The sequence below is a fragment of the Oncorhynchus mykiss genome, chromosome 28, assembly GCF_057628025.1.
Source record: "Oncorhynchus mykiss isolate SJ-2025 chromosome 28, ASM5762802v1, whole genome shotgun sequence".
NCBI lineage: Eukaryota > Metazoa > Chordata > Actinopteri > Salmoniformes > Salmonidae > Oncorhynchus > Oncorhynchus mykiss.
This window is the reverse complement of record NC_143049.1, coordinates 22,468,957-22,482,128: the sequence shown is the minus strand read 5'-3', so window position 1 is coordinate 22,482,128 and position 13,172 is coordinate 22,468,957. Positions and strand designations below refer to the sequence as shown.

The 13,172-nt window shown below is 39.7% G+C and overlaps 1 long non-coding RNA gene across 1 annotated transcript; it reads right to left on the bottom strand.

Annotated features, from left to right (window-relative positions):
- Positions 1-648: 648 nt before the first annotated feature.
- Positions 649-12,926, bottom strand: LOC149970799 (uncharacterized). Its single transcript, XR_016493049.1, has 2 exons — positions 12,575-12,926; positions 649-3,114 (listed from the first exon to the last, which is right to left on the bottom strand). It is a non-coding gene; the product is annotated as an uncharacterized LOC149970799 (long non-coding RNA).
- Between the last annotated feature and the right edge of the window lie 246 nt (positions 12,927-13,172).

The window sequence follows — 13,172 nt, the reverse complement described above, 5'->3', positions numbered from 1 at the left end:
AATACATACCATACGAAACATATCATACTAAATGGATGGTGGATTAATACATACCATACGAAACATATCATACTAAATGGATGGTGGATTAATACATACCATACGAAACATATCATACTAAATGGATGGTGGATTAATACATACCATACGAAACATATCATACTAAATGGAGTGTCTCTTATTTACGTACAGAATAATACTCTGAGACCACGTTGTGCCGACAGATTATGAGTCAGACAGCAGTGCACTCCGTCTGTCCGTACACTCTTAGAAAACATGTGCTTTCTAGAACCTAAAAGGGTTCTTCAGCTGTCCCCATAGGAGAACCCTTTGAATAACCCTTTTTGGTTCCAGGTAGAACCCCTTTGGGTTCCATTTAGAACCCTTTCCACAGAGAGTTCTACATGGAACCCAAAAGTGTTTTACCTGAAACCAAAAAGGGTTCTGACTGGAATAAAAAAGGGTTCTCCTAACCTTTTTTTTCTAAGAGTATAGCATGCCGTTGGATTAAAAAGGAGCACTAATGTCATCAAACACCATCTTAAATAAGACAGATAGTTGGCATATGCCTCCACTTAATTTCCGATTATGATTCTTTTAGAGGCCTTATGATAACCTTTTGAGAAGCAAAAAGAGGGGGAGGCAAAGTTTTGATGTATACTAGTTTATTTTTGGAACCATACAATCTTATCTTAGTGCATAGACAGGTTGTTTTATTGGGCCTTTCTTACACAGAGAAAAAAACATTGCACATTAAGTAGACGTAGAAGTCAAGATGTAGAAAACTAGACGCTCCAGTAGAAAATACATCTGGAAAAACTCTGCTCCTGTAATCTATTTAGAGGACAAATGACAGGAGCAGTATTCCTCCATGGTCTCGGGTCATCTAGTGGATGACTGGGGTGAACCAACTTCTTCTCTCTGCCTTGATTGCTGATTGCTTTCTGTTGGTTGATTATCATTATTATGTAAATGCATTATGTTGATGTTTAATTTTGTTAATAGGCATAACTCCGGTTTCTGCTGAACTGAGCCAGTGCTCATTATATCAAACTGTTATCAGCTCAGTAGGCACAGGAGGTTGAGCCCCGTAACTCACAATGCTCCATTTTCACCACAGGGAGGCACACCTACAAGGTGAGGGGAGTTTTTATGGACAGTTCCTTTGTCCATATACATACATACAGCTGAGTCCATGTGTGATCTGGTGGAATAGTCATTCCAACAAGCAGTCGTCATGATTATAATGCTTACATCCGCAATGTCACAGTAGATTATTTATACAACATGTGTAGTTAATAATGAGTCTCAAAATCACACAAGCACTGGGCAGGTATTACTGCAAAAAATAATAACGCAATGACATATTTAATTTTCTTAGAAGTTACAAATAAATTGCACATGCTGGGATAAATAGGCTGTGCTGAAAAATAAACCACTTCAAAACACAACCAAGACACTGCATGATAAAGAGTGTTTATCACTCTAAATTCCAGAGCTATTTAGAACGGCTTTGCCCCTCGACTTGACCAACCTGATTGAAAATGGGAGCATGGTCCACAATTAGACTGTTACTGGTTTTCCCAATGGGACAATTAGATTGTTACTGGTTTTCCCAATGGGACATTTCCTGTGTTTCCTTCCTGTATGAGACCCTGGCCTGCCCCCTCCCCTCCCCTCCCCACAGTGTTTGCTCGCCCCTCCATCATGTCCAGGGTTTTACTTCACTGCTGATGAGAGATGGCCTCTGAGGAGCGGAACTTAGCCACTGTGAACATGGGCTTTCACAGATCTGTTCACAAAGCTGGCTAAGTCCTGCACCTCAGGAAACTCTGAATCCTGTATCACTAGATCCAGATGTCCTCCATTTCTCTTGTGTATCCATTTTTCCATTTGGCGTTTTTTCTTCTTCTTATTCTAAAAAAGTACAAGTTTTCAGATATGGATCACCATTGAGTTACATTCACTTGTGGAGATATTTGGTGACGATGGCTTATGGACAATATCTTTGTTGGTTTATCCCCGCCTGAATAAAGTTCTAGAGTGTATTTACCAATTCTGAGCGGGGTGTTGAGACTGAGCAAGGGACTGGCAAACCACAATTAGATGTTATGGAACATTTCACATTTGTAGAAAATAATGCTTGTCTGTGGCATTATTAAAATGCTGAGGAAAGTAAGAGGCCGTTATCGACAGTACATCCTGACCATGAGAGTCATTGGCCTCAGTAGTGTGATGATCCTCATCCCGGGTGAGCTTCTGACAGAAAATGTAGCTTGGAGACGGTGGACAAAGGTTGAGGAAGACAACAGGCTCCTGGATGGGGATGATGTTGAAGTGGGTGGCACGCAGCTGGTTGGAAATCCCTGGCAATGTGATTTTATGACACAATACCAAATCACTCTGCCAGGAATCCCACTGGCTGCCCCATGTAGGATGGAGAAAAAGAGAGAGGGGGAGAGAAATAGGGAGGAAAAGGGAGAGAGAGAGACAGGCAGATAGGCTGATGGAAAGACAGACAGACTGACATAGAGACAGGCAGATAGCAGACAGAGGAACAGTCCTGTAGGAGGGGGGCTCACATTCACTGATGCACCTGATCAAACACACACTCCATGCCTGTTTAGAACCTCGCACTGGACTGGATGTAGTTATTCTGTCCACATGCTTTCTGATAACCATATGACCAGTACCGTTAATTCACTTATTTTGCATATTCACAGTCATACATACAGTACAAATGATGTCAAATGAATGATTATGTCATTTAGATGTATGTGTGTCACATGATGTTTTTATTTAAAAATACATAAAGAGGCCACACCAGGCGCAAATACATGTACCAACATTTCAGAGGATTATATACACAAAAAGTCAAAAGACTTGTTTCCATTGTGGTCCTCACTGCACTACATACATTTAAATGACCTTACATGCAATAGCTACTCACTGCCACGCAGTGGAAGTACTTATATTAGATACTACCTAGCACGTCATTACGGAATCAACCACATCAACGTTTAAAAGTTATTGTCCAGCTCACTACACGTTGAAATATACTCACCTTTAGGATGCTGTGTATGTTGGAAGTCTTCTAAAACTCTGAGATCATTACTGTAAAGACAGTGAAAGAGAATAATTCATCCAGAGATACAAATATTAATGAAAAAATAAAGGGAGAAAAAGAGAATAATTAGCCGTCCTTCAATCATTACACATTTGTCCCAGTGAGACCTATAAGACTCAGTAGATTAAACAAAGTATCAGTAACTGCAATATATGTAGGGTGTTGTTGTTGTTGTGCAACAGAGCCTATCCATAATTGATGTCTATAGACATCGACTTCACCTATCTCTCCAGGTGGAAAAATGATTGTGGACATTTGCAGAAGGACAAATAACATACACAGATGAGTACTAGTGCTGTGCATGGACAACCATTCTATTTATATATGGAAAACACAGTCCCATTTCCTCCTGAGGTGATGACCTGTTGCACCCTCTACCACCACTGATTATTATTTGACCCTTTTCGTAATCTTTGAACATATTGAAGAATGATCTGGTTTTATCATGTACTCTTATAATCTGCACAGCCATAAGAGGACTGGCCACCATAGTTCTACACCTGTGACATCAGCTGATGTAAAAAGGGCTGTATAAATACATGTGATTGAATAGAGAATCACAATATCTACTACATTTTCTCACAACTAACTCAATTCCTCACTTTGCCACAGAATATACACATAATAACCTAGATGAGTATAAAATACTCAGACAGATAGAATTACAGGGGCTATAGTCATCTACATGGACCTCGTGATACAGAGAGAGCAGCAGTGGCTATTTCTGATGGACTGAGACTAAAGGTTTGCCCTACTTCTCACACAGCTCAGAAGCAGGGGACATCTCCTCCCTAACAGTGGACAAGCAGTCCAAAAATATAATCAAAGGGCAAAAAATGGCCTCTGAAAATATTTATTCCATCACAGTGATTTCTTGAACAGGAAATACGACTGTCCAATCCAGAATAAACACTAATCTTCCTGTATCGTTTACAGCGTGTGGTTATCTCTTTCCGCTGCTCTCGGCTTTTCACACTTCAGTGGTCGTCACTGACTGACCGCCCCCGGGGCTAATAATGGGTGAAATGGAAAATGTTTTCATTTGAACTTTGTGGTGGATTGACTTTATATAGGCTAACAGCAGTGACCATCTCAAACTGGGAGGGGATGGAGGGGGGGGGGGGGGGGGGGGCTGAGTAAGAAAGAACAGATTTTCAATTTAACGACTTTGATATGTGTGAGCTGTTATGTTCAGACATTTTCACCCCAAAAAATACAGTTGAAGTCGGAAGTTTACATACACTTCGGTTGGAGTCAATAACTCGTTTTTCAACCACTCCACAAATTTCTTGTTAACAAACTATAATTTTGGCAAGTCGGTTAGGACATCTACTTTGTGCATGACACAAGTAATTTTTCCAACAATTGTTTACAGATTATTTCACTTATAATTCACTGTATCACAATTCCAGTGGGTCAGAAGTTTACATACACTAAGTTGACTGTGCCTTTAAACAGCTTGGAAAATTCCAGAAAATGATGTCATGGCTTTAGAAGCTTCTGCTAGGCTTATTGACATAATTTGAGTCAATTGGAGGTGTACCTGTGGATGTATTTCAAGGCCTACCTTCAAACTCAGTGCCTCTTTGCTTGACATTAAAAAAAATCTAAAGAAATCAGCCAACACCTCAGAAAATTGTAGACCTCCACAAGTCTGGTTCATCCTTGGGAGCAATTTCCAAACGCCTGAAGGTACCACGTTCATCTGTAAAAACAATAGGACGCAAGTATAAACACCATGGGACCACGCAGCCATCATACCGCTCAGGAAGGAGACACATTCTGTCTCCTAGAGATGAGCGTACTTTGGTGTGAAAAGTGAAAATCAATCCCAGAACAACAGCAAAGGACCTTGTGAAGATGCTGGTGGAAACAGGTACAAAAGTATATATATCAACAGTAAAACAAGTTCTATATCAACATAACCTGAAATGCCGCTCAGCAAGGAAGAAGCCACTGCTCCAAAACCGGCATAAAAAAACTGACTACGGTTTGCAACTGTACATGGGGATGAAGATCGTACTTTTTGGAGAAATGTCCTCTGGTCTGATGAAACAAAAATATAACTGTTTGGCCATAATGACCATAGTTATGTTTGGAGGGAAAAGGGGGAGGCTTGCAAGCCGAAGAACACCCTCCCAACCTTGAAGCACGGGGGTGCTGTTGTGGGGGTGCTTTACTGCAGGAGGGCCTGGTGCACTTCACAAAATAGATGACGTAATGAGGATGGAAAATTCTGTGGATATATTGAAGCAAATTCTCAAGACATCAATCAGGAAGTTAAAGCTTGGTCGCAAATTGGTCTTCCAAATGGACAATGACCCCAAGCATACTTCCAAAGTTGTGGCGAAATGGCTTAAGGTTAACAAAGTCAAGGTATTGGAGTGGCCATCCCAAAGCCCTGACCTCAAAATTTGTGGGCAGAACTGAAAAAGCGTGTGCGAGCAAGTAGGCCTACAAACCTGACTCCGTTACACCAGCTCCGTCAGGAGGAATGGGCCAAAATTCACCCAACTTATTGTGGGAAGCTTGTGGAAGGCTAACCAATACATTTGACCCAAGTTAAACAATATAAAGGCAATTCTACCAAATACTAAATGAGTGTATGTAAACTTCTGACCCACTGGGAATGTGATGAAAGAAATTAAAGCTGAAATAAATCATTCTCTCTACTATTATTCTGACATTTCGCATTCTTCAAAGAAAGTGGTGATCCTAACTGACCTAAGACAGGGACTTTTTACTAGGATTAAATGTCAGGAATTGTTAAAAACTGAGTTTAAATGTATTTGGCTAAGGTGTATATAAACTTCCAACTTCAACTGTGTATATATAATACAGAGACCTATTTATTGCAAGTTTATTCTCACCACAAGTCAATTATAACTTATTTCAACTTCTAAAAGTCGATTGTCAAAACATTTGAAGATTTTACTTGATGTCATAAGCCTGTCCACAAAATTGGAGAGTATCGCTGCTCTAAGTCTATGGACAGATCACAAAGCCTTGTGATAATGGCCTTGGTCGGATCCCTCCCCAATGTCTGTATGAAGATCAGCCCTGTGCTGTGAACACCGCTTCATAATATATTAGTTCACGAAGAACACTTACATTTATACTGTGCAAACTTCCCCATACACGCTAACAAGCTTTAGTCTGCTTTAATCAACTCACCTACTCTGGGAACATCTGATGTCGTACTCTGATGTTCGGGGATAGTTTGTACTTGGCCAGTCTCTCTAAATCACGGAAAACGAAATGCTATCTAGATCAAAATGGAAATTGTCTGCTGACACATCTTTCTGGGAAATGAACGCTACGGCTAAGAGTGCTTTCAGATTCCTGGATGAAAGTTGGATGAAAAAAATGTCTTTCCCCATAGTACCCGCTTTTAAGATTGATGTCTGAAACATGTCTAGAATTGCAGAAGCTCTCTCTCTAGGCTAAATCACTTCCATTTGAGACCAGTCATTGGCACCTCACTTTCCAGCATTAGAATCCAATACTCAACACTGAGATTTGCTCATGCATTACAGTCCTACTGCTACTGACTGCCAGACAATCATGGAGTTCATCTCCTAGTCTTTAAGTAGTGCTAGAACCATTCTCCTTCATTGCCCATGATTTTCACAGTCTCAGTTGTTGTGTCTAGACGACTACTCTACTCTGGGGGCAGGCCAGAGGACAGGACAGCACGTGATTGGTCTGGCCCTTAGTCAGAAGCCATTTGTGTCCTTGCCGGAGAGGAAACACAGCAGCGGACAAAGGAGTCATTGCATATTGGGAAAGTGTGGGCGGGTTCCAGGACCTAGGCTGATGCTGCAGATCTAGTTGACTTTGTGTCCAGACAGGACATAGGGAGTGAGCAGATCAGAGTGGGCCTTTGGCTGTTTGGCAGGGTAGGTGTGGGTCACTCAGAGGAGCCATGACGTAGGCAAACAACAGCACTGATAACTTCAGTTGGAGACAAGAGAACAAAGAGGCACAAACACTAGGCCTCGGGCTCGACTAGGGAGTGTAGGGACCTGTCCTGACTGCCAGGCCAAAATCACCTACAGCTAGATTACAACCACCCAACTAGACCACTAAAATGGCAGACAAACCTTCAGTAGAAATAGGAGATACTAAATGGCACCTATTTCACGTTTTCTACTCAAATCAACATGATAGCAATAACTTGAAATTATGTTAACATGGAAATACCTGTCATTCAAAGTGAACTGCGAGGTTCCCAACAATATTATGATTATAATTCAGAGCAAAACAGTAAAAATTGTTTGTTTTTTTGTTTCTTCTTTACTGAGAGTAAATGGAACTAGAAAGAAAGTACATTGCTATTCATCAACCTTATGTTCATACAAATCACAAGTGTTATACCTGTTTGTACATTTATCAAACCTAAAACATCTGAAACTTCAGAATCTGTTAATAGCAAAAACATTTGATAGAACTTGCAACAGAAAACATAAGTGGATGTTGTCAGAACAATATGATCATATTACCATCCTTGTTATAAAGATTTAACAATACAAAAACAATGGTTCTAATTATTATGTATTCAAAAAAATAAAAAATGAAAGCTGCATGCAGCAATGAAAGGGGTTCGCAGGACACCCCTTCAAATGAGTTTCTGACAGGTGTATAAAATCGAGCACATCGCCATGCAGTCTCCATAGACAAACATTGGCAGTAGAATGGCCTTACTGAAGAGCTGAGTGACTTTTAACGTGCCACCGTCATAAGATGGCACCTTTCTAACATGTCAGCTCATCAAATTTCTGCCCTGCTAGAGCTGCCCGGTCAACTGTAAGTGTTGTTAATATCAGGAATCAAGGTAAGACCCAAGTGCAGACTGTGTGAAGTAACAATGTTTATTGTAACCACAGGGGCAGGCAAACGACAGGTCAAGGCAGGCAGGGGTCGATAATCCAGAGTAGGAGCAAAGATACAGGACGGCAGGCAGGGTCAGGCAGAGTGGTAAGGTGGTAAGGTACAATGGTCAGGACAGGCAAGGGTCAAAAACCAGGAGGACAAGAAAAAGAGAGTCTGAGAAAAGACAGGAGCTGACAGGACGAACGCTGGTAAGCTTGACAAACAAGGCGAACGGGCAACAGACAAACAGAAAACACGGGTAGAAGTACACAGGGGATAATGGGGAAGATAGGCGACACCTGGAAGGGGGGAGACAAGCATAGAGACAGGTGAAACAGATCAGGGCGTGAACATGCATGTGAAGTGGAAACGTCTAGGAGCAACAATGGCTGAGCCGCAAAGTGGTAGGCCACACAAGCTCACCGACTGGAACCGCCAAGTGCTGTAGTGCCTAAAAATCAATTGTCCTCGATTGCAACACTCACTACTGAGTTCCAAACTGCCACTGGAAGCAACGTCAGCTCAATAACTGTTCGTTGGGAGCTTCATTAAATGTATTGATAGCAAGGTCCATTCAGAAATCATTTGTTGAGATCGTGTGGAAGAACTTGACTGGCCTGCATAGAGCCCTGACCTCAACCCCATCGAACACCTTTGGGATGAATTGGAACGCCAACAATGGACTAGAGTTAATCGCCCAACATCAGTGCCCTACTTCCCCAATGCTCTTGTGACTGAATGGAAGCATGTCCCCACAGCAATCTAGTTGTAAGCCTTCCCAGAAGTGTGGACGCTGTTATAGCAGAAAAGGGGGAGCAACTCCATATTAATGACCATGATTTTGGAATAAGATATTCAACGAGCAGGTGTCCACATACTTTTGGTAAGTTGGATAACAAAGCAAGCACTCTATCTGTAGGAACTATCTTCCTTCTTGTGCAATCATGAGTCTAAATACAAGATGTGGAGAGAATCTGAGGTATGGTTCATAAGGAGAAGAAAATTTTGAGCATTAGCATTACATATGTGAAGTGTGCAAATTCAGTGTGGTTCATCTTAGGGACGTCAATTATTGCGATGACAAGTTTTAAGTTGATAGTCTACTGTGGAGTGGATTTACGGGGTTTAAGTGGACACGTAAAATATTTTTTACATTAGTTTCTGTGTGCCAAATTAGAAGAAAAATAAATCTAAGAATAACAATAGGTTTCATATCTTTGCTGTGAACCTTTAATAATTCCATAAATTGTTTGATGTACACTAATCACTCATAGATAACACCCCTGTCTACTCAGTGTAGTGATCATCATCATAATCATCAGAATTTTTTTTTAAAAACAAGCCCAAAGGTATTTATTTCAAACTCCCTAGGATGTTTTACATTTGTGTGTGGAGTAAACAAAACATAATTATGTTGAGGTTAGCAGCATTTGCCAAATTACTTCCATGGAAATCTCTTCAGTCACTAAATGTCTTACAGAACGTTAACCCCAGGAAGCAAAATAACCCTGAACTTTATTTACTTCACAACATGGACCCAGTGAGTATGTTCAGGTGAACACTTAGAGGACACAAACTTGAATCAAAATAGGCTCAGGCCAAAGTAAACGAAACAGAGTCTACCACTGCCAAAGAAAGTAGTCAAAATGCAAAAGATTTGAGAGAAATAAAATAGATGAAGTGTGTACATGCTTTTCCAATTGGGTGTTGCATGACATGACTGAGCTTTCATGGCAGCCCAAACAAAATAGAGGAAAACTAAACTCTATAGAAAATACACATTTTGTGTCATTAATAAATGTAAAAAAATTGCAATGAACCTGTCATGAGTACCCACATATATCACTTTCCGAATAGATGCGTTAAGACAAGTAGAAGCAACAACGCTGTTTTCCCACACATATTAAGGTAGGCAGAATTTGGAGACTTTGAGGCTTGGAAAAATGCAATAAAATGTATTTCTGTGAATGCACCCATCTGTTGAACCTTGGTGGACTTCCTGTAAACAAGATTTGGAGAACAAAACCTCTCACGCTAGCTCCTCGCCAGTAATTGACCTTTCTTTTCTTCTTTCCCTTTGTCCACCTACTCTACTTTTATCTCTCTACCGACCTCTCTTATCTGTCTCCTTTCATTCTCTCTCTCACTCTCTCTCTTTGGCGTTCCCTTCTAAAATATCTCTGCAGTATATTGCTTACTTCATAATATTGCATGGAATGGTGTCCTTGGTAGCTAACATAGCTTTGATGTAAAGAGTAAGGGTTAGACAGTGCTGTGATTGTTAACTTTATTCTATATAGTTATACATGTATAGTTTGTAATATACTATATGCTTCTATTTCATAACTTCTTTTTGTTATTAGCTCAGTATAAGATCTGATTATTCTGTAGATTTGTCATCCAAAATGAAATCTAGGATCAGATTTATACATTAGGCCATATTAAACCGTGACACATGGCTAGTCAAGTACATACATTCCACCTGTAACACCATGCAGTTACATAAACACATATTATCTCTTTCTATTTAGGATTAAAGAAATAATAAATAAGCAATATCTCAATAAAAATATGATAGAGGATATGTCATTTTTTTTATCATGTATTTATTCTGTTCAATATGCTATGTTTTATATCCATTTACTCATGACCATCAATGATTTTCTTTCAAAATAATCTGATATTGAATGATTACATTTACACATTGTGCCATAATATGACGCTTTTTGTAGAATCAGTTCCTTTTCAATCAATTAATTTTCAATATTGATCATTTGTGTAATTTCCTGATTCTTACAATGAAATGTTAAAAGTTATTATGAGCCCAGTTGAAGTCCAGATTTCAAGGCTTTCCGTCAATAAGAACTCGTTGGAAATAATACCGACAACATAATGGTTTGGTACAGGCCGTGTTCACTCTCTATGGTTCAGATATATCTCCATAGACATATTAATAACACATGAAGTTAGATTTCAGAGCAGATCTCAGTGAGTATATAACCATATACTGTGACCATATAATATTTGTTTTGGTAGTGATATATATATATATAAAGACATTTATTCTGGACAGTATCTTTAAAAAATATATCTCTACAGTCAGTAAGAGTATGTACAGTAGGTTAGTTGTATTTTCTTCCAGTGAAATACTGTTGCTGGAGAATCTCTGTAAAATGTTTAATGCTAGCTGAAGAACCCCAGAACCCTGTTATAGTATAATGGCCAACTGGCCAGCAACTGTCTGCACAGGGAATCAAGGTGTCGTTCTAATCATTTAGTGATGTTAGGTAGAAAAGTCGGCTTACTTCCTCCCTCAGTACCAACACCCAGCCCAGAGAGAAAGGGAAGAGAGAGAGAGAGAGAGAGAGAGAGAGAGAGAGAGAGAGAGAGAGATGGAAGGCAAGGCATATGGCCCGTCTTTCTTATTCATTATACAGCTTTCTAACTTCTGACGCCTGTGTTAGTTGTTAATTTCTCCCTCCTTCCTCCTCTCATATTTGATTATTTTTTTAGGAGAGCCATATAAGCAACGAAGCAGGGGAGGTTTACATTCACGTAAACACATCTAATTGATTCTAGCAACATTGTTAGATGTGGCTACAAAAATGTCTGATTTAAAGCCATATGCATGCTACAACAAAAAAGGGCTTTGGCACACGTACTGAAAATAGACCTCCTATGAGACTTCTATGCCGCCATCAATACAAAAAGGATTGGGGTCCTCTGAATGAGGTGCACTAAAAGAGATATGTTGGTACAATTCCTTCCCTGATTGCAACCATCAGAAAGCAAAATAAACTATAGTCGTTGTGGATCCCATTTCAAGTACATCTGCAACACATTGAAACAAAATGTGTCCCATAGAATATCCAGGCCATTGTTAGAAGTATACAAAAAGTGCGATCTTGTCCAAAGTACACAGGGAAACAACAGCATCATGTTGAATAGTGACAAAAGTATTTTCCTTTTTGGAATATTTTTATTGATAACTCAACTAACTATTGAGGATAAAAAAAAATAAGTAGAGGTATTAATTGGGGACTGGCAAATCCTAAAGTTTCTGGCTTTGATTCAATGTAGCATTAATCTTCAGATTGACATGTGCATTCTTTCTAAGTCTAAAGAAAAACACTGTATTGCTATTGAATCTCTTCCCTCCACAGGTCATATACAGTATATAATAGGTGTTTTCAGAACCTATATGGTACTACATCAGTTATACCATAGGTTTATCTAAAAGGTTATCTTAATTCATGTAAAAATAGTACAAAGTCGACTGAAAGCGGATAACATTTCATTCATTCCCTGTATGGGACCAGAGAGGAAATACAAGGGAGAACCGAATGCACATTACACATGCTGGAGCTCCAAACCGCTCTGAAGGATCAAGAAGTCCACCAAGTACTCACTGAAAAGTAGTATATACTGTAGCATATATCATACGATCATAGTTTCCATTTGCAACACAAATCTTGAAGTTATTTTACGTAGTTAGACGGTTGCTATAAGAATTAATTTCTACATTAGACACAAACTAGAAATGTCAAGATTGAAGAAAAGCACTGTCTTACTCACACAAAAGTACTGCCAGCTTTCACTTGGGATTGATTTAAAGCCCCATTGTCTTTATATGCCCTTAGTGTGATGATCCTAAAGCCATTGCTTAAACAGAGAATACAGCAGATCATACAAGTTGCTCCTTAGCTCCAATGCAACCCCAAGCTCAAACTGTGCTCCAACTAATACGCTCCTCCTCCCCTCCTTCAGTTAAGGACTGAGTCAAAGGCATACACATCATTCACAGAAGTTTCAAAACCACACCCAGAACTGCATGGAGAGGAGGGGAAACACTTGAGTTTTCCTTAAATAACCCCAGAGAAGGGAGGAAACTCCTGTTTTCTGCCCAGCCGAACCCTCAAATAACCATGTAGTAGGTTGTGTTTTGAAAAGAAGATTATGACGCAGTGGTGATTTTCAGGATGTTTATTTTATTCAGCTAGAGGTTCTATTTTAAATACAGAAGTAGGTGTGTGGTGAGCTCTGGCTTTAAACTGTGGATAATAGAGATATATGGTCTCAGGTCATAGTGTCTAGTGATAATTGAATATACAATTATGTCTGCCTTTGCGTGTGTGGTGTTGCTGTGTGTGTAGACACATGGGCCTGTAGTTGA